The sequence below is a fragment of the Pinus tabuliformis genome, chromosome 6 (genome assembly GCF_031772625.1).
Source record: "Pinus tabuliformis cultivar Carrire ecotype Pingquan chromosome 6, CPIR1, whole genome shotgun sequence".
NCBI lineage: Eukaryota > Viridiplantae > Streptophyta > Pinopsida > Pinales > Pinaceae > Pinus > Pinus tabuliformis.
The window spans coordinates 432,282,789-432,304,780 of record NC_142292.1 but is presented as its reverse complement, the minus strand read 5'-3'; positions in this window follow the sequence as shown (position 1 = coordinate 432,304,780).

Here is a 21,992-nt window from a genome sequence, read left to right as displayed (position 1 = left end):
GAACACCACGCAAAATCTTCTAGTCGAAGGTCATTAATGTATACCTGTCGCCGGAAGTGAGAAACTTGCCATTGAGGCATGCAAGATTCAAAGTACCGGGGGGTTTGTCCCTAGATCAACTTCTTGGATAATGAGCTGAAGTCGACAAGAAGCGATCCGTCAAAGGAGGGCCTTAATGAATCCCACATCAGTGACACGGAACGGAGCTAATGATTTTAGTGGAGGTGAAAACAATCTGTGAAATATGATTCAGGGTGGCGATCATGGGTGGATGAAGGATAATGTATGGCAGTGGATGGGACACGGTTGACTCTTTCTGAACACATCTCTTGAACATATAACGACACTGATGTGATGGATTGGTAGCATTACCCCAAATGTGGATGGTTTGGCGAGGACCATGGTGATGAGACCGGTGAATGAAACAACCCAACCCGATGTGATACGGAGGACAAAGTGTCATGTTCAAGAGCGACTTGCTACCAATTTTAGGGGCTAATGTTCGCCCAGTGGGCTAATTTTCCATGATTTTTCCACAAAAAAGATTCGCCAATTTCCAATTTTATAAAAGACGATTCGCCCAAATTTTAGAATATAAAATTATTTTACCTTAAAAATCGCCAACATTATATAGAGACTATATATAAAATAATTATAAATTTGATTAATTTTACAAATATATCAATAAACATTTATAATTTGCATATTAGGGATTAGTGAGATTCGCCAATGTTTTAAACTTCAAGAAAATTTTCCATCCTTAAAATTTTCCTTGGCTACCATTAAAGCTTTGAGGTTCTCCCAATTTTTCCCCAGTCATTTCTGACCAGTACCTCTTTATTTTTGTCAAGCTTGAGGAGGATAACATATGCTTGTTCTATAACCTGCCCTTCGGGCAAGCCCATCGCTATGTTTTAACGAGCTTAGCGATAGGGAAAGTCGTTCTCGTCTAAAGACAAGTTTGTCGCTATTTAATCATTTTAACGAGTCTAACGACAAGGAAAACTCGGTCCTTTTCATTTTTAGAGAGTCTGAAAAGGTACAGAAAGTTAACTCCAAAATTCCTTTTTCGTCATCTAATCCCTTAAGTCCGAAAAAGTATAAAACAATACAGAAGGGATGAGTTTTCGATAACTTTAACGAGCCGAATAAAACAAGCGCTCGACCTTTTTGTGCAATGATCCCTCAGGTCCAAAAAGATTAAAATCTAGAGGAGGGATAGCTCTTCTGGTCACTTTAACGAGCTGGAAGGCCAAAACTCGGCAAACTTTTCATATTTTACGAGTCAAGAGAAAAGAGCTCAAAGAAGACTCGTCTTTTGAGGAACGAGTGATAAACAGGCATAACAGCAGATTCCAGGTACAGGTTGGAATTTTCCAATCACGGCAGTGTCACAAGGATGGCTAAGTGAAATCACTCTTCGCAGCTGTTCCTCAAAATGGGTAAACAATCATATGGAGGTGAACGATTGGCCAAATGGAATGGAGGTGGCAAGTGCAAAACACGACCAAGGCTTTTTATGGCTAATAAATTTACGATCACAATGGTTATTTACCGAGATGGGTTCATTTCTTAATGAGATTGAATGCGCCAAAACACTACTCAAAAGCTTATGTTTATTTTTTAACGAGCATGAACTATGACGCTAAAACTGTTCGGATCTCACTTTTCTATTTTTTAACGAGCATAAATTCCGCGGTAAAACTGCTCGATTATATGGTCAAATTTTTATTTTTTACCATTACTAGCTTTTCTCTCTTCAAATATAGTACTGCTTTTCAATTGCTGCAACAAACCTTGTTAAAAATGAATAATATTTGCATGAAAATGAGATTATAACCCTAATATTTCACTTTAAACTGTGTAAAAATCCATTAAAAGGTGTTTTTACCTCTCATTTACCATTTCATTTGCATTTGGTTTGTTGGAGTTCTGGAGGTGCCTCTTCCCCCTTGATTTTCACCAGCTGATTCCGGGAGATTCTGCGGACGATTTTCGGTGCCGTCTGGACCAGGTAGGAGCTAAACCCTAGCTCTTTCTTTTCATGGTTTCCTTTTCCTGTTTTTTGCCTGTTTTCCGGTCTTTCTGAGCCCCTGGGGTTTTGCCAGGGCGCCCTAGGATCAGCGCAGGTTTCCCTTTCGAAACTTGCACTGAAGGTCAAGCTGCCTTAAGGCAGCCTGACCCTCAGCGCAAGTGGGAGACTTCCTACCTGCGCTGGGCTCAAGAAGACTGGGCTTTAAGGTTATTTTTGATGAATTTTTCGCCAGTTTTTCATCAAATCAGGAATTCACTCTTTCTCTTGTTTGCTTTGCAGGGAACCTTGAACAAAATGTCCCTTACATGGCGAGAACGAGAACATGAAGAGGAGGACATGATTGCCCTCCATGACCCGGTCACGGTGAACGCGCTGCGGAACTATGGCCTGTTGAAGTTCTTCCGTATCTCTAGCATGAGAGCACAGATTTCTTTACTGCAGTATATGCTTGATGCTTGGGATCCTGTTAACCAAGTGTTCCAGATTAGGGGGAAGACCATCCCCTTGAATATAGAGGACATGTACTTCTTGACTGGGTTGTCAAGACGAGGTGCCCTCATTTCCTTATCAGGTACGGCCCGGGGGACTGATTCCACCAGAGATTATGTCCGCCAGTATTGCAGGGAAGGTTCTCAGCCGAGCAGAGACGGAAAGATTGTTATCCGTGAGATTACTGATCGGGCTCTCAGGTCCATTCCGTTCACTATTGGTAGGATGGCCGGCAGCGCAACTTTACATGTTGCCAACAGGTCTTATATGCAGCACGCCTTGGAGTGTCTCCAACCGAAAGTATTCAACTGGTGTGATGCGGTACTTGTTCAGATGAAAAGTCAATTGACCAAGGTAAAGGACGGGAAGCTGAAGAACTTTGGATTTGGTGCTATTCTGACTGCCTTCGCCTTGGAGAAAATCCCACTGATGCAGCCCCACTACATCATACTTGACTTGCCTTCTCCGACCGAGCCACGCATGCAGAGGTGGGTTGACCACATGTCTAGGCATGCAGGTCAACCTCAGATTACTTTTACTGAGGCCTTCTTTAGGTGGTTCGAGCGCCAGGAGATGGCATTTTCTGAGTATCCATATGTGGGTATTGATTTCTGAGGTGATCCGGATTTGGTGCTACCGGACGGCGAGCAGTGGGGTGCCATTGGTAAACTCTTTGACCATATTATTGTTTATTGTTCTTATTCATAATGTTGTTGTGCTTTATTCTATCAAGACTTTTAATTGTACTCTTGGGTGCATGCAGATATTGGTCCTGTTTGTCCCGCAGTTCGTCCGAGATCGCCAGCTGCTGCCCCAGCAGGGGAGCCTGCTAGGAGAGTTGTTATTCGCGATCATGACGACACTGAGACCCTTACAGCTGTGCAGGAGCAAGTTGAGAGCCTTACTCATGGCCTTCCGGATGTACAGATTGACGAGTTACCTTTACAAATGCAGCGGCATACTATTGGTGTGCCTAGACGATGGACTCGTCTCTTGCGCATGATTACACAGGCCGTGACGTACTATCATGAGCACCACTAGGCTAGGGTGCCCCCTAGCATCTTTTTGAGTTTTTAGGTCATATGACCAATTTTTTCTTGGTTACAGAACATTATGTATGAACTTATATAAACAGCTTATATATTTTGATTTTCGGGTTTTATTCTGGTTGATTTACGTGATCCATACGTACAATTTTTGATGATGTGTCCTTTTTATAAATGTTGCAAATGTCTATCTAACACATAGTTTGCTAATGAGTCAGTTAATGTGTTTAAGTTTCTTGAAATATGTTGATATTGAATTGAATCAAATCGTCTTTCCAAGATCTTAACCGTTAGGAACATGCGATAAATAGCTGGATTGCGAACAGAATATATACCATTGAGTTGTAGTATTACGAGCTGTGAGTCTAGCCTGACAATTAGTCGGCGTATGCCACGTGTGATGGCATCAGAGAGTAGTTCTATTAATGCGCTATACTCAGCGATGTTATTCGTTGATTGCCCAATACATACACCTCTGAAACTCACTAACTCGCCGCTTGGATCAAAAATGGCCCAGGCTGCGGAGGACAGGTTCCGCGAACTATGACTCGCTCCGTCGGCATATCCAAAACATGTCTCCAGAAGGTTCGACATCTGCAACGGAAAAAGGTGGATCACTCGACCAGAACAAACACTTTAGCGAAAAAAAAATACAACAAAAGTATGCAGGTTACTATTTAAGCATAGTAACGCTTGAGGTACAACCCGTTGCGGGGCTGCGCCAGTGGAATTCCATCGTAATCCATTAATTCGTAGGCTCCTTTTGGTAACACCCTTTTAACAATGTAGGGGCCCATCCATAAGGGCTTGAATTTTCCTTCTCCCAATTTATCGGATTCCTGGTCATAAAGTAAGACCAAATCACCTTCTGAGAAGACACGGGGTTTGACATTTTTGTCAAACTGAGCCTTGACTCGTTTCTTATGAGCTTCGTTAGCCAAAGCGGCGTCACGATGGGTTTCATCCAACTGGATTAATTCCAAGAAACAAGCCTCTTCTTCTGAAGTTCCGGGGAGAAGATCGATTGCGAGTTTAAGCGACGAAATTTCGCACTGGATTGGTAAGACTGCTTCCAGGCCATACACCAGTTGAAAAGGTGTGAACCCGGTTGCGTTCTTTACCGAGGTCCGGTAAGCCCACAAAGCTGAGTACAGGATTAGGTGCCATCTTCTTTTATGAACCCCGATCATCCTTTGCAACATACGCTTCAGGACCTTGTTGATTGCCTCCACTTGTCCGTTGGCTTCCGGATAATATGGGGTAGAGCTGTCGTGAAATAGCCCTAGCTTGGCAGCTAATTCGACCATAATGTGATTGCGAAAATGCGACCCATGATCTATGACTATAGCCTATGGTACGCCGAACCTGGCGACTACATGATTGAAAAAGAAAAAGGGCAGTTGTTTCACCAGTGTTATCCAATGTAGGCATCGCCTCGGCCCATTTGGTAAAATAGTCAACAGCGACTATAATATACCCATGCCCCCCAGTCGAGGTGGGGTTACATTGCATGAAATCGATGCCCCACTTGGCGAAGGGCAAAACAGCAACTATCGGCTGTAAAGGTGCAGGTGGTCGTCTGGTTTTGCTATCAAAGATTTGACAAGCATGGCAACTTCTGACTGCGGTTATGCAATCTTTGAACATGGTTGGCCAGAAGTATCCTGCTCGTAAGATTCTTTGTTCTGTTGCATATCCAGACTGATGCCCCCCACACGCGCCTGAATGACAATCATTCAGGGCTTTTTCGGCCTCCTCATGGGTAAGGCACCTCCTCAGAACTGTATCGACACCACGAAGGTAAAGTGTATCACCGACGATCATGTAGTCTTTTGCTTGGTATCGTATACGTTTTTGTTCGGAGCGAGAGGTGTTAGGCATGAATTTTTGGGTTTGGAGATAAAATATGATATCTCCATACCACTCATCGCTTACAGATATCAGAAACAAACTTTCGTCCACGATTGACTCTTCCAATGTTTCATCGTTGGACAACGATGGGAGATCGCACAATAATTCTGCGAAAACTAGGGCTTTCTTTGATTTGGATTTCACAAATTCCAGATCAAACTCTTGAAGGATCGCTATCCATTTTGAATATTTGCCCCCCAGCAACTGTCGCGACAGTATATAAGTCATGGGGTTGCAATCTGACAGGATGGTAGTTTTCCGAAAGAGGACATAATGTCGAAACCTTTGAATCGCTTGAACAGCTGCAAGCGCTAGTTTTTCAACATAAGAATATTTACTTTTTGTATTGTTTAAGTTTTTACTTAAATAATAGATAGGATGTTCAATTCCATCGACTTCTTGAACTAAAACCATCGCAATGGTCGTATCCGCTGCAGCTAGATACAGGTTAAAATCTCTTTGATAGTCTGGGGCGTACATTAATGATGCTTTTACTAGACAATCTTTCAGAGCATCAAAGGAAGCTTGCACCACCTGGTCCCAGACAAAAGGTACATCCTTTTTCAATAGACGAGTATAACCCTTAGCAAGTTCTGCGTAATTTGGAATGAACCTCCTCAGAAAGTTTGCTTTCCCTTGGAGTTTCTAAATCTGAAGCAAATTTGAAGGTGGAGGCAAATTAATGATTGCCTGAACCTTGCAGGGGTCGAGACGAATCCCATCTTTAGAGACTACAAAGCCAAGTAAACGACCAGAACCGACGCAAAACACACATTTGTGCGGATTGAGTCTTATCTTGTAGTGTCGGCAACGTAGAAATATCGCTCTTAAATGCTGCGGATGATCAGTCCGCTTTCGCGAATGAGCCGGAAGATCATCGAGATAAGGTTGAACAATGTTCTTGATGTCATGGAAGGCATAATTCATCGCCCTCTGAAATGTCGCCCCTGCGTTCTTTAAACCAAAGGGTAATTTTCGATAAGCGAACGTGCCCTACGGACAAATAAATGCAGTCTTTGACTGGTCCTGTGGGCGGATATTTATTTGATTATACCTGGAAAATCCATCCATAAATGAAAAGATTTCACATCCGGCGCATTCATCAATTATCTGGTCGATGAAGGGTGTAGGGTAGTTGTCCTTCGGACAAGCTTGGTTTACATCCCTATAATCAACACACACTCTAATCGTCCCTTGTTTTTTCATAACAGGGACAATATTCGATACCCAATCGGTTAGAGGAACCGGGTAGATGAACCCAGCATGGAGGAGTTTTTCAACTTCCGCCTTAATGGCAGCGGCTTTCTTCGGGTGCACCTGCTGAAGCCGTTGCCTTATTGGTTTGACATCAGGATACATTTTAATTTCATGTTCAATGATACTCGAGTCGATGCCTGGCATTTCATCATATGACCAAGCAAAGACATCTCTAAATTCGCGAAAAAGAGCGTTATATATTTCCAGTTCTGAAGGGGAACAACCTTTTCCGACATAAATATTCTCTACAACATCTGTTTTGGTCGAGATATTTATGGCTATAGTCTCTTCAATATTGGATAGGTTTCGCTCGGAATCCACCATATTTACAGTATTCGTTAGGAACTCAAATACTGAAGGGTGATAAAGATCACTTTGAGTATCTTCTTCATATTCCGGAAGAAGGGAACAATGGTGGTGATCATTCCATGGTGCCCCCTCAATCATCATTGATTGTAAGATTCCTTTGTCAGTCCCATGTACTTTCGACCAAGGATCTAATGGGGTTCCATATTCTCTAGATCTATCTACCCAAACGCTTGACGAGCGTTGATTTGGGCTCGCCTCCCATGCTTGAAACATTGATTGCTACAATATTTCTAAAGGGCTTGGGGGCAAAACCATTGAATGATCCATGTTGACCTTCGTGGAAGATATCATGTTGCGGGTCGCTACAAACAGTACATTTCTTGTATAAATAGGAGGTGGTAGCACGAAAGTTCCCATCAATGTGGGGTCTTTCAATAATCCTACTCCGATATCTTGAATTGAATGGTTGCTTTCATGGATCATGGGAATGCTTCCTGTAACTTGTGAACCATTAGGGAGGAAATTCTGTTGGTCGACGATCGTAATCCCTCCTTCAAATGGGAATGCGATCTTCCTAAAATAAGTCGACACGACAGCTGCCATGGCATAAATCCATGGTCTACCTAGTAGGATGTTATAGTCAAGATTTCCATCAATGACTTCTACATCAATTTCTACTGTTTTTCCTCCTAGTTCAACTTTCAAGTTATTAAGGATACCGTATGGGGTATAAATCCTTCCGTCGAAAGCTTTTAATGTCGTCAAAGATCACGACAAGGTTGGAGATCCTAATGTTTTCCAGCAACTCATTGACATAATACATGTCGAGGCTCCCTCATCAATTATTGTTCTGTGAACAGTTTTGTTGAGTGCTTTCACTTGAATAAGGAAAGCTAGCTGAGCTGGTAACTGAGGATCATATCCCTTGTGATCAAAGGATACAAGATTGGAATCCTTGGGATCAACCCCACCAATTGCCGATAACAACGCCTGCCTTTGGGTTGGAAAATTTTGTAGCACCTCAAGAGTTGACATAGCGGATGGCGATTGGGCCAAATCTTCCACTATGTTATAATGTTGCGCCGCTCTGGCGCGAGGATTAAATGTCGACTTGTGTACTACACCCTTCGGCGGTTTTATTGTTAATTCAGGGATGGTGGGTGTTACAACTTCTGTCGAAGTTGTTGTCGAACTACTTGGTTGATCTTTACCTTTTTCGTTCGACACCTGAGGATTCCCATAATCTTTGTTCCTTGTCGAAATCAAAGCATCATTCTGCTGTTTCGAAACCGACAACATAAGGACTTGTGACGGGGAAGCATTTCCACTATCAACCAGATTTTGACCTGGGTTGGGAAATGGATCAGTTAACACGGCTGAGGTTTGGGAACTTTTAAAGAACCTCTTTAACTCAGCTTTGAATGGGAAATTCTTTGTGGTATGATCCTTATCATCACATATTAGACATGGATAATTTTGTTTCCCTTTGCCAGGAGGGTTTGAAGAATTTTTTCCAGGGGATGGCTCACCTTGTTTCTTCTTCTTCCCTTTGTTTTGTTTCTTCTTGCTTCCTGGTTGATTGGTTTCTTTGCCCTTATCTTCCGATACGGCATTTACTTCCGAAGCAAGAATTTCTTCTTTTGCATTTTGATCCGAATTCTTACGGGCTTTCTTTGATGAAGCCTTTATCGATTTCGCGTTTGTTGTGCCAATCACGCCGTCACCGGCATGAGAGTCACTGTTTGATTTAGGGGGAGGAGGAATTGAAAACTCTGGTCTAGGGGCGTCAGGTATTTTTTCATAGAGTGTGCCGGACTGAGTATAAACTAAGTCCAAATATTGTGCACGAGCAATAACTTGCTCCTCTGTTACGACTCCCCCCTTGGCCACATCTTCCGTAATATCCGGAAGTAACGACTTTATAAACCATTTAGCTAATAGCTGATCGGGAACATATGTTTTCACCATCCTACGACGACGACGCCACTCATGTATATGATCAGATATATGGGTAGCAGTTGTCTCTTTGAAGTTGGTTAATATTTCTGTTCCCGTTTCATACCTTATCAGTAATTGAAAGTGGGTTAAGAAAGTCGTGGCTAGGGAACTAAAATTGTCGAAAGAGGCTCTTGGCAATTCAATATACCATTTAGCCACTGGACCTGTCAATGTCCTCTGAAAAAGGCGAAGTCTTATCGAATCGTCGTTAAGGGTGTTCGACGAACACCACAGATGGAAAGTCATCACGTGATTCGACGGGTCTTCACCTGGATTTCCATTGAATTTAGGAATGTCAGATGGAAGTTTATGAGGAATCGCTGGCCACCAAGGGGCATAAGCAATCGGATCGTTGGTTAAACGGTGTAAATCGGGTAACTCTAAAGTTGCCACGAATGGTAACTGTTGATTCAGGTTAGGCGAAGCGTAACCAGGGTACGATGGAATCACTTGAGCAGTGGGCCTTTGCATACCAGCATAATGCAATTGGTGTTGGTATGACTGATACGGTTGGTGGACTTGACCACTGTAAAGTGGTTGGTTTTGACCGTTTTGGATATACGGTTGTCCATTATTCGCAAAGATCTGCTGCTCAGAACCTTGGTACACTTGCTGGAACTGCGGTTGTTGGTATTGTACAAGCCATGGTTGTGACGCCATGTTCTGTTGCGCCATGCTAACCATTGGACCAAGGTATGGGGTAATTGTACCCGTTTGTACTTGTGTCGCCCCACCAGTTGGCGATTGTGGTTGTGACCCATGTTCAAGCGATTGTTGCATTACAACCTGAGAAATCTGAGGTTGACATGTAACAGGTATCGCTTGAACTTGCGACACGGTTACAATAGCCGGTGTGGTTGGGATGTTCGTCACAGGTACACACTATTGCATAGAATATACAATCCTTGGTTGTTGAGGTAGCATAGGTACCCAACTACTTGATGCAATTCCAGTATAACCAGAATACTGTTGAGAACTGCCATATGGATATCCTCCCGGAGGAGGTAATGAAAGGGCATACTGCCCCCCATATGGTAGCAATCCGGAACTCAGAGGGATTGTTAGTCCTTGAGGACTAGATGGCCCAAATTGACCTCCATGAGGATCAATTTGTCGAGTTTCAACATAATAATTACCGTGTATTACTCCGGATGAACAAACTAGAACAGACCATACTGTCGAAATAGTCCCTTGGTGGACTCCTTCTAGCTGTTGAGAGCTAGTTGGGACAGCTGGTATGCCGGCAAACATCGTTGGAGTGACGGCAGGGGCTTCTGCGGTCGCTGTATCATTTGACACAGTCCTAGATGATGACGGTTGTTCAGACATTTTAAGTCTATCCAATAGATTGCCTAGCGATTCTACAGGGACTTCCACTTGTGGTGGATTAACCTCTGATGAAGGAAAGAGAGTGACCCCTACTCCAAAATAAGTTGGAGTACTTGCTTGCGGATCCTCTGCAATTTCTTCTATCGCAATCAAACCCGGTGGAAGAGGAAGACCGTCAGGTCCGTAAAATATTTCTGGTGCCGAAGAATTGGTTACTTCGACAGCGACAGTTGTTTGAGGAACAAAACTTTCTGGACCGGTTACAGATCGAACTGGTTCAGTTACACAAGTATTTGCCCCCAGACTAGGATCAGTATTACTGTCCTTCTGTGGCTGTTGAACTTCTTCTATAGAGGCAGGGTTTCCAGAAATGTAAGGAGTAACCGGAACCTCGGATGTAGTTGGAACACTTGTTCTAACTTTCAAAGGAGATTTTGAACCGGTTAAACGAGTTCGCTTTGCCCGTACTGTTTTCGATTCCGGGGACAAAGACGGTTGACTCGTAAGTCTCCGCGAACGACGGGGTTTCAATTGACTTTCTTCCACGATTGCGGATTACTCGATCAACTAAAATATTAAAAGGGGAAATTTGTGTTTCCGAATTGAATGAATTTTATTAGACGCTTTTAGACACAACTTGCTTTTTCACTTTTTAAGAGTCGAGAAAAAGCTAAAGATGACTCTAGTCTCCTTCGATGTATTAACGAGCCCAAAGTGACAAATGTTCGGTTGGACTTTTTCAGTTATAGAGTTTGAAAAAGGCCAAAAGAAACTGCTCTGGAGATCTAGGCAGAGGGTGTGCCAAACCTTTCGCAAAACCACAGAATACGTTTTACGGTACGGGTGGTCGAACTTCGTGAATGCTGTGTTCACTGCATTGCGATCAGTAGGGCGGCCGACACGGTTTCCTATGGATAAAGGCTTTATTCCTATAGGGATCTCCCAATATATACGCGACGGTACGTGGGAGCACAAGTCCGTATTAGTGCCACCGACTCTCAGGAGGAATCACCCACCTTCGTCGAGATCGACAGTCACTACGTTTAACGACGTCGGAACACGTCTCTAGCTTAGACCTCTAGATGTTTGCGTTATGTTTCAAAGTGTTGTTAGGTTCATTCAATATATTTTAAGTTGATCTTTTTAAAGTTTGCCTTTCAAGGTTCACCACGAGATGTATTGATACAAATTCCTAAATGCAGTCTAAGATGAGAAGCAAGCTTTTTCAATCTTTTCGACTTATGAAAATCTTAACTACTGAGGGAAAAGAGAGACGAAATATTTTCACACAGATCAAAGAGAACTCGCTAATGCACGTTTTCCCTAAATCAACATACAAACTTATGTGCAAAATGCAAAGATGCAGGTATTTCTTTTCTCTTTCTTATTGTTGGTGTAATGCAAAAAGAAAGTCGTTGTATAATTTTGAATTCTATTTCAAGCGAAAGCAAACAAGCTTGTCCAAAATCAAAAGACACCTTAAGATTTACTTGTTTCGACACTAGAAATATATAAACTCAAACCAAATGACGAAAGAAAAAGCTCAATCAGCTATGAACAGCAAACAAACTAACTCTTAAGATCAAAACGACACTTTATCACAGGTCTAGATCTAAGAGGTCACAGCAAGACTAGTTCATTTTCGTTATGGGAAACTGTAAATGTACAAGAAATACACAAAGAACAAACACAGTTTCTTTATACAACCGAGGCGGAATAGTGACAAGGAAAGTTGGTTTCAGATAGGCACACTGACTGGTAACAAACAGCAAAAACAAGAGTGAAAACAAGGCAAGAAACAGCAGGAAACCCCAGCAGCACAAGGCAGGACTGGTCCAGCGCAGGTGGGACACTGTCTGTTTGACCTTCAGCACAGGTAGCCCCTTCGGGAACTGCGCTGAAATGCAAACAGCCTTTGTACAGCCTGCACTGAAGAACGAAACTTTCGTTTCTGGTGGTTTCCGGGTCACAGATTGCTCAAAAATTCACAGTTTTTGCTCAAATCATAAGCTATCAGTCAAGGACACACTAAGGGGTGACAAAGAGGATGAAAAGCTATCACTAAGAGCTTATTAGAGTCCTTGTGGATCAGCTCTTCAAATCATAAACTTGCCCAGAAACTGAGCTAGAGTAGTTGCCCTCTACGTTGCATTTGAAAGATTCAAACACAGTTCGATTCGGTACTCCCTTTGTTTATGAAATGAATAGCAAAAAACACAAACAACCAACAAGATACGATCCCCAGCGGAGTCACCAATTTGTTTTTGGGAAAAGTATCCAATACGGAATGACCCTATCCCACTCTAAGGGTGATAGTACCTCAGCAACAACTGAATGCAAAGCTATTCAAGATTACTTCTTTATGAGATGAGAGAGAGAAGAGAACAGGGATCCACTAACCGTTATCTTCCGCTAATGGTTGATCCAATCTTCCCTCTTTGCTGCTTGCTCCTAGCTCCTTGCTCTTTCACCGGCCCAGCTACACAAAGATCCTGTAAAAGCACAAGGAAAGGAAACTACAAGAAGCATACATCCATAACTGATTCAAGGATTAGAATAAATCAAATATACAAGCATCAATACGCCACAAAGATACATGCATATAGAAGAACCTCAAATACTTTATTAATAGAAGAAGTAAAGTTCTGAGAGTGTTACAACCATAATAGGCCCAATCCAGCAACACCTCCCAGCAGAAAGAAATCTCCTCTTCACCTCCTTCAAAGCAATCACCCAATAGTTCTATGCACAAGCCAACAGCACTTCCTTACATTCACAAGATTCCAACCTCCCTAGACCTCATGAGAGAGCTCTATATATAGGAGATTTGGAGAAAGGATGAGTCAGCTTGAGGCTGGCATGAAGCTGACTAGTGTCCTCTCCCACTTCAGTTATTCTTCAGTTCTTGAGTCCACTTGGAGTTTCTTGCTTCCACTTGGAGATCTAGATCCTCTTACTCACCACAAGGCGAATTCCCTGATCCAAGTGTCATTTTGGAAGCTTCCTGGGCATTTGACACCTTGCAGAATGACTGTGCCACTTGGCCAATCTCGCCCAGCGCAGGTAGCCTTCATTACTTTTGACATTCAGCGCAGGTACAGAGTGGAGCAGTTGACATTCAGTGCAGATGCTCAGTGGAGCAGCTGACATGATCCAGAAATAGCTTGTTTTTGAGTGTTTTCAGGTGGAGAACTGATTTTCAGTGCTGTGGTTTGCTGACCTTGTTCCTCTAGGGGTAGGAACAACATGTTTAGGGACTTTGAATCCCTTAGATTATTGACATTTCATGCTTCATGCCGTTAGGCACAAAAATGTCTATAACACAAACCCTTAGAGTGAATATGATGCAAGGGTTAGCCTTACAGACAGAATTGCCACAACACAAATGGGAATTAATAGATGGCACTATTCTTAGCACTAAGACAACAATTCCTCCTTGGAAAAATCTTGTTTTTTTTTTTTTCTACATAAGACTAATTCTATTAACAAGGTAAAGAGGTACAATTACAGCGTGACTGAAGTCAAGAACTCTGCACTGACAAGAGGCAGAACTGTCAAAAAAAGAAGATGAAAATATTGTTTGCTTTTAGGACCCGCAGGGGACCGGATTGAGATTCACATGACAATACATAATTAACCAAAAAGCCAAGAAACACTAGAGAACCCCTAAGTTGTTTGCCTTACAATCATGCCCAGTGGTGAAGGGCACACTGCAAAAAGAAGACGCTTGGGTGAACGAACTACTCATCAGGAGGCTCTTCCACGATACGGTACCAACCAAAATCTGGAAAATCCCCTGCTTGAGCCGCATTCTGAACAGAGGGACCAGGGTCAGCCATCATCACATCCTGAGTGCTGCAAACCTGTACATTCGCTTCCTGCCGAGGAGCAATTCCGTCATTCAGCTGGAGGGAAGAAAAAGGAGCCGAGATTGCCCCCGTGCCTCCAGGATAGGTACCAGAATCTTCAATTTGGTTGTCTTCATGGAAAACCACCAAGAAATGAGCAGTTATCCTAGGTCTATTCAGAGTGCTGTTAAAGGTGAAGATAGCAGAACTAGAAGTGGAAGGAGGCCCGTGGCGGGTACTAGTGGAAGGGAACCGCCCTCTCCCTCTACGGGTGAAGGCGCGATGACCAATTGACCATTCACTGGAAAGGGAGGGTGAGTCAGAGGATGAACTGGTGGGAGCTCGCCTTGGCTGGCCTCTGAGATAGCCCATTCTTGGGCATAAATGAGGCATCTGGGATAGAGCAACCTGTTGGGTCCCTATAATACTAGTGATTACCCCATTACTATTGTAATTATACCCCTTATTTATATTATTGTGCCCCTATTACCCCCATATTGTTATTTCTGTGCCCCATAGAATCCCTCTATTGTTATTTTTGTGGCTTTATATTATTATTGTTAGGTCGGTTAGATTATATTGTGACTCCTTAGACTCCTATATATAGAAAGGAGGTTTTGTCATTTGTATCATCCAAGAATTGTTCATTTTTGCAATGTAAAGGAAGTTGCCCCCTCGAAGAGGCTGAATTCTAAGGCGTTGATCTTTCTTTTCTATCTTTTCTTGAGCTGGTTTCATAACATTTGGTATCAGAGCTTTGGATTCTAGGGTTTCGCTGCTCCAAACAGGTCATCGTGGCATTTTCGCTATAACTTTTTTTCTGTGACGTTTCAAAAGTCGCAGAAAAAAACCCATTTGAGAAGAAATCACGCTGAACCTTGGGTCCAAATTTCAGATCTTTTTGCGTGATATTTGCGGAGATATGCTCTGAGGAAGTTGGTCTTTTTACAGACTCCTGAATTACATTCAAAACAGGTGACCTAGGGAAAATCGTCATAACTTTCTCTCTGGGGATCGGATTGAAATTTCGTAAGAAGGTACAGAAAGAGCACAGACTGTAGTTTCTTGTATATTGTTTTAAGAACCAAAGGTCGAAAATTGTACACGTGGCACTTCATACAAGTTCACTCTTCTGGAAAGGTCTATAATCAGGTCATCTTGGGAGATTGTGCATAACTCTTTCTTGGAGAATCCAATTTGGATCAGATTGGTGGCATTGGAAAGAGGATACAGAGAGCTACTACAGGTCACAATTTCAGAACTAGATGATTGGAAAGTACAGAGATACATCAGAGGCAATATCAAGCTCCTACAAAGTGAAAAAAGGTGTGTATATTTTTTTAAATTTTTGCTTTAGCTTGGTTTGAAAAAAAATTTTGAAGGAATTCAAAGGGCATAGTAGAGCATTATTATCGGTAACTGATGCCCCGAGGAAAGAAAATGCAAACACCTAGTAAGGAACCTGAAAGCTCTAGCATGACTCATGAAGAAGAGGAAGAAATGCAACATGATATATCAAAATTACAAGACCAAGTGCAACAACTGTCCCTTGCACAAAAAGGAACAGAATCTAAGATGGATGGTTTAAAGAAAGATGTAGAAGCTAAGATGGATGGTTTAAAGAAAGGTGTAGAAGCTAAGATGGACTGTTTAAAGAAAGGCGTAGAAGCTAAGATGGATGGCATGGAAGCTAAGGTGAATGGCATGGACGCTAAAATTGATGGCATGGATGATAAGATGGAAGAATTGAAGATAAATATGAATAAGTTGCTACAAGAAATGGTCACTAATGGTGAAAGAGTACTAAAGGAAACTCATGATGAGAACAAAAGAAATGTTAATCATGATTCCATAGACTCTAATGTTGGATCGAAGACTCACCATGTTCCAAAAATCGATATGAGGAAGTTTGATGGCAAGGATCCCGCCACATGGATATTACAGATGGAGCAATTCTTCGATCTCAATAATGTGCAAAACACACAAAAGGTACGTATGGAAACTTTATATTTGGAACCAAATCAGTTTGTATGGTATCAATGGCTTTGTTCTCGTAAACAATTTATCACTTGGGCAATTTTTACGGAAGAATTGATAGCACATTATGAGGATACAAAAAGCAACACTTTTTTTAGCCAATTGATAAGTCTCAAACAAAAGGGTTCAATAATGGAGCACATTGAGGAGTTCCAAAAATTGAACATAAGGGTAAAAGATATTCCAGAGGAGCATAGGATTGATGTGTTCATAGGGTCTTTAAAGGATAATATCCAACATGATGTGCGCCTTTGGGAACCTGATTCATTAGAGAAGGCATTCAGGTTAGCAAGAAAAATGGAAAGCAAAATTATGGCAACTAGGAAGCATACCATTCACAACTATAAAGACGGAAGTGTTGTTGCCCATAGTCTTCCACAACCTACAAGGTTGACACCACAACAATTGGAAGAAAAAAGAGCAAAAGGGCTTTGTTACAATTGTGATAGCAAATACACAAAAGGTCATAAGTGTGCTGAGAAGAAATTATTCTACATAGATTGTGAAGAGGAAGAAGAAAAGGAGCAAGAAAGGTCAAAAGAAGAGGATATATTCCAGGAACAAAGCCTAGATGAAGAAAAAATAAATCCGACCATATCTTGTAATGCATTGGCGGGAATTACCACTCCTCAAACCATCAAGATAGAAGGACAAATCAAGAAGAAAAAGGTAATAGTGTTGATTGATTCAGGAAGCACCCACAATTTTATTCATTGTAGGGTAGCAAAAGAATTGAATTGCTTCCTATATCCAGCACCAGAGTGTCAAGTGATGATTGCAAATGGAGGAACAATAAATTGTTCTGGAAAGTGCCATAATATCAAGCTATCCATGGGAGAATATGTATTGACTAGCCCAATGCTTTCCATTCCAATGGGAGGTGCTGATGTTGTACTAGGAGTCCAATGGCTACAATCCTTGGGTACAATAGCTTTTAATTTTCAAGAACTTTTCATGAAATTTTCTATGGAAGGAAAGGAAGTTGAATTAAGGGGTATTGCAGGGAAACCAGGAAAGATAATCAGCTCTAATGGCATGACAAAGCTTCTAAAAAAGGAGCAAAGAGGTGTAATTGCACAATTATGTTCGCTAGATGTTTCCACATTGGAATCATCTATTTCTCCAGATCTCCAAAAAGTCCTGGACAATCATTCCAAGGTATTTGAGACTCCCAAAGGTCTCCCACCTATGCGTGATCATGATCATGCTATTCATCTGATTCCAGGAAGTGTTCCTCCAAACATCAGGCCGTACAGATATCCATATGTCCAAAAAAGTGAAATTGAACGTATGGTTGCAGAAATGCTAGAGGCTGGTATAATTCAACCGAGTCAAAGTTCTTTCTCAGCTCCAGTAGTATTGGTGCACAAGAAGGATGGATCATGGCGCATGTGTCCAGATTATAGGGAGCTCAACAAGCTCACTATTAAAGATAAGTTCCCCATTCCTGTCATTGATGAATTACTGGATGAATTGCATGGATCAATTTACTTCACCAAGTTGGATCTTCGTTCAGGATATCATCAAATCAGAATGAAGATTGAAGACATTCCGAAAACAGCATTTAGAACTCATGAGGGTCATTATGAATTTTTGGTCATGCCTTTTGGCCTTACCAATGCACCTTCAACATTTCAAGGTTTGATGAATTCAATTTTCAAACCATTCCTTAGAAAATTTGTGTTAGTATTTTTTGATGATATACTAATCTACAACAAGTCTTGGAAGGATCATGTTGAACATGTTGACAGGGTGCTACAACTATTGGAGGAGAAACAATTATATGCAAAAAGATCCAAATGTTTCTTTGGAGTCCAGGAGGTGGAATATTTGGGTCATATTGTATCTCATGAAGGAGTTAAGGTAGACCCTAGCAAAATTAAAGCCATTAAGGAATGGAAAATCCCCACATCCATAAAGCATCTGCGAGGATTTCTTGGGTTGACAGGGTATTATCGCAAGTTTGTTAAGAATTATGGGAGAATAGCAGCACCTCTAACAACATTATTGAAGAAAGATTCATTTTCATGGACTCCGGAAGCAACAAAGGCCTTTGAACATCTTAAAGAGGCAATGTGCCAAGCACCGGTCTTAGCTACACCGGACTTCACAAAAACCTTTATTGTGGAATGTGATGCTTCAGGAAATGGAATTGGTGTTGTTCTAATGCAAGATGAAAGACCCATTGCTTTTGAAAGTCGTCCAATCAAGGGAAAGTTTTTAAGCAAAGCTATTTATGAGAAGGAAATGTTGGCAATACTCCATGCACTTAAGAAATGGCGACCCTACCTAATGGGAAGACACTTCAAGGTAAAAACGGATCATGATAGCCTTAAATACTTTTTAGAACAAAGATTATCCTCTGAAGAGCAACAAAAGTGGGTCACAAAGATGTTGGGTTATGACTTTGAAATCATCTACAAAAAAGGGAAGCAAAATGTGGTGGCAGATGCACTCTCAAGAAAGGATGAGGATGTGGAAGCATTGTTGTGTGCCATTTCTATTATCCAACCAGATTGGATAAACGAAGCAAAGGAGGAATGGAAGAATGACGAAGAAGTGTGGGCACTTATTCGAAAGCTACAACAAGATTCCAGTACTTCTGATACATTTAGCTGGCAAAATGATTCGTTATGGTACAAAGATCGCTTATACCTCTGTAAGAATTCCCAGCTAAAACAAAAGATTCTTATGGAATTGCACACTTCTCCCTTAGGAGGGCACTCAGGATTTTTAAAAACTTACCACAGGGTTAAGAAGGAATTTTTTTGGGATGGCCTTAAATCAGATATTCAAAAGTTTGTGGCGAAATGTTTGGTTTGCCAACAAAATAAAGTTGAAACAATTAAGACACCGGGTCTATTACAACCTTTATCCATTCCAAGCCAACGTTGGGAGGAGGTTTCAATGGATTTTATCACAGGTTTACCCAAGTCTGAGGGAAAGAGTGTCATCATGGTGGTAGTTGACAGACTTACCAAGTATGCACACTTTTGTGCATTATCACATCCATTTAAAGCCAGTACAGTTTCTACTGCATTTATGGAAACAGTTCAAAAGCTACATGGAAACCCAAAGATTATTGTAAGTGACAGAGATCCCATTTTCACTGGAAATTTTTGGACAGAATTATTTTCTTGTCTTGGTACTCAGTTAGCTCATAGCTCATCTTATCATCCTCAATCTGATGGGCAAACTGAGATAGTAAACAAATGTTTGGAAGGATATCTTCGTTGCTTTGTATCTGATAAACAGACACAATGGGTCAAATGGTTGCCTCTGGCTGAATGGTGGTATAACACTTCCTTCCATACAACAACAAAAATGACCCCATTTATGGCACTTTATGGGTATCAACCACCATCCATCACATCATATTTAAGAGAAAATTCTAAGGTTCAGGCAGTGGAACATCACATCGAACATCAACAACAAGTCCTCCAACTCTTAAAGGATAACCTCGTGTTGGCACAAAATAGAATGAAACAACAGGCAGATCAACATCGCAGTGAAAGAAGTTTTGATGTAGGTGATTGGGTATTCCTACGGCTACAACCATATAAGCAAATGTCCCTAAAGCAAGCTAAGAAGGATAATAAATTATCACCAAAGTATTATGGTCCGTACAAGGTGTTGGAAAAGATTGGTACTATGGCATACAAATTGGAGCTTCCTGCAGCTTCTCGATTGCACCCAGTTTTCCATGTTTCATGTTTAAAGAAGGTTATAGGCGACAAGCTCCCAGTTCAAACAATATTGCCAGAACTTGACGAGGAAGGAAAAATTATATTGGAACCGGAAGCAGTCACAAAAACAAGAACTCGACAGCTACGAAATCGATCAATTTCAGAGTATCTTATCAAGTGGAAGAACTTATCCGCTGAAGATTCCACATGGGAGGATGAGAATTTTATGCAGAAGTATCCAGAACTGCTCAAGCGTTGAGGACAACACTTTTTTGAAGGAGAGGGGCATGTTGGGTCCCTATAATACTAGTGATTACCCCATTACTATTGTTATATACTTATTTATATTGTTGTGCCCCTATTACCCCCATATTGTTATTTTTGTGCCCCATAGAATCCCTCTATTGTTATTTTTGTGGCTTTATATTATTATTGTTAGGTCGGCTGGATTATATTGTGACTCCTTAGACTCCTATATATAGAAAGGAGGTTTTGTCATTTGTATCATCCAAGAATTGCTCATTTCTGTAATGTAAAGGAGGTTTCCCCCTCGAAGAGGCTGAATTCTAAGGCGTTGATCTTTCTTTTCTATCTTTTCTTGAGCTGGTTTCATAACACAACCGCAGAGGTCCAGGAATGCGGAGCAGCAGCACGAACTTGGGAGTGGCAGCAGCTTTGCCTACTGAGTGAACAACCTTTGCCACAGAGACCCCAATACCAGGTGGGATCCAACGGAGAAGCTGAAGCCTTTTCTCCAGGAGCGCCAATCTTAGCTTAGAGAAATCCCTGCGTGAACCAGAAACCAACAACCTGAAAAGGAGATGAATCATTGAGATAAGGACATGAAAACAACAACACAAAATTTCGGAAAGGAAAACGAAAAGGAATAGAGTCCGCTCCGCTAATAGGGCCAAGCCAAGAGACAGAGGAACCCGAATCCCCTCAGGTGACCAGAAGTCCGAAGTGAGACCAGAGGCAAGAGAGAAAAGCAAATAAAACAGCAATGTCACGTTCACCGCCTCCCCAGGACCTCCCTTGGTCTTATCTTCCTTTGGCATGCCTTGTGAGGCTCCTTCCATTACTTTCGCATTGATGGACCTCACCTTCTCATGCAGGTCAGAGCATGCGGAGGGAGAAACCATAATGTTGAACCTGATGTGAGAGCCGTATCCTCTGGAATGAGAACCGATAGTCCAAACTCTGCGCTCATGCCATGCGCCAAATGCCATTCCAATCTTTAACACCTTGTACTGAGCGGGCAGGTGGAAATCTGCCTTGCCCCACCCCTGTCTCGTCGAATTTATTGCCATCTCAAGCACCCGCATCTGGGAGGCCCTTGGAAAAATCTTGTTATCAGACAAGATGATAAGTTTTTTAAGTTACTTCCACTACAGTCTGACCAGTCTCATCTTTCAGACAGGGAATCAGTTGCAGCAACAAACTGGACAAATCTTGCTCTAGATAGTTTGATTAAACATCTAGAAATAAATCATCAATATGGAGCCAGAGAAAATAAAATGCTCCAAGAAATAATTGATAAAATTCTTTAAAAGGTATATTTTACCAGAGATCAATTACTAGATGGAATAAAAACTCTTGGATCAAATGATTTGCATATTGATAAAACTATTGATGTTTTAGAAAAAGGGATTAATGATAATTCCAAATGGATTGGCAAAGTACATTCAGTAGTAGATAAGAATCAGGATATGATGACAAGCTTAAAAACATCACTTGAAGTAGTAAAGAAACAAGTTTGGGTTGTCTCTACTTCTGTTGAAAATCTAAAAAAGAAAAACACTCTTGATCCTACTTTTAAAGCTACTACTTATTTCTCAGATCCTCAAGATCAATTGACTTTCCATGTTGTTCCTACTACTCTTCAATCAAAAATGAAGAATCCTGGTGATATCATTTTTCCTAAACCAGAAACTACCTTTGTCTATGCTCCTATGGCTAATCCTGGCATGTTTTCTAGTCTAAACTCTTCAAGCCCTAGACATAAAATCACAGTTTCTAAGTGGTTAAAATCAGGAGATGATCCTGA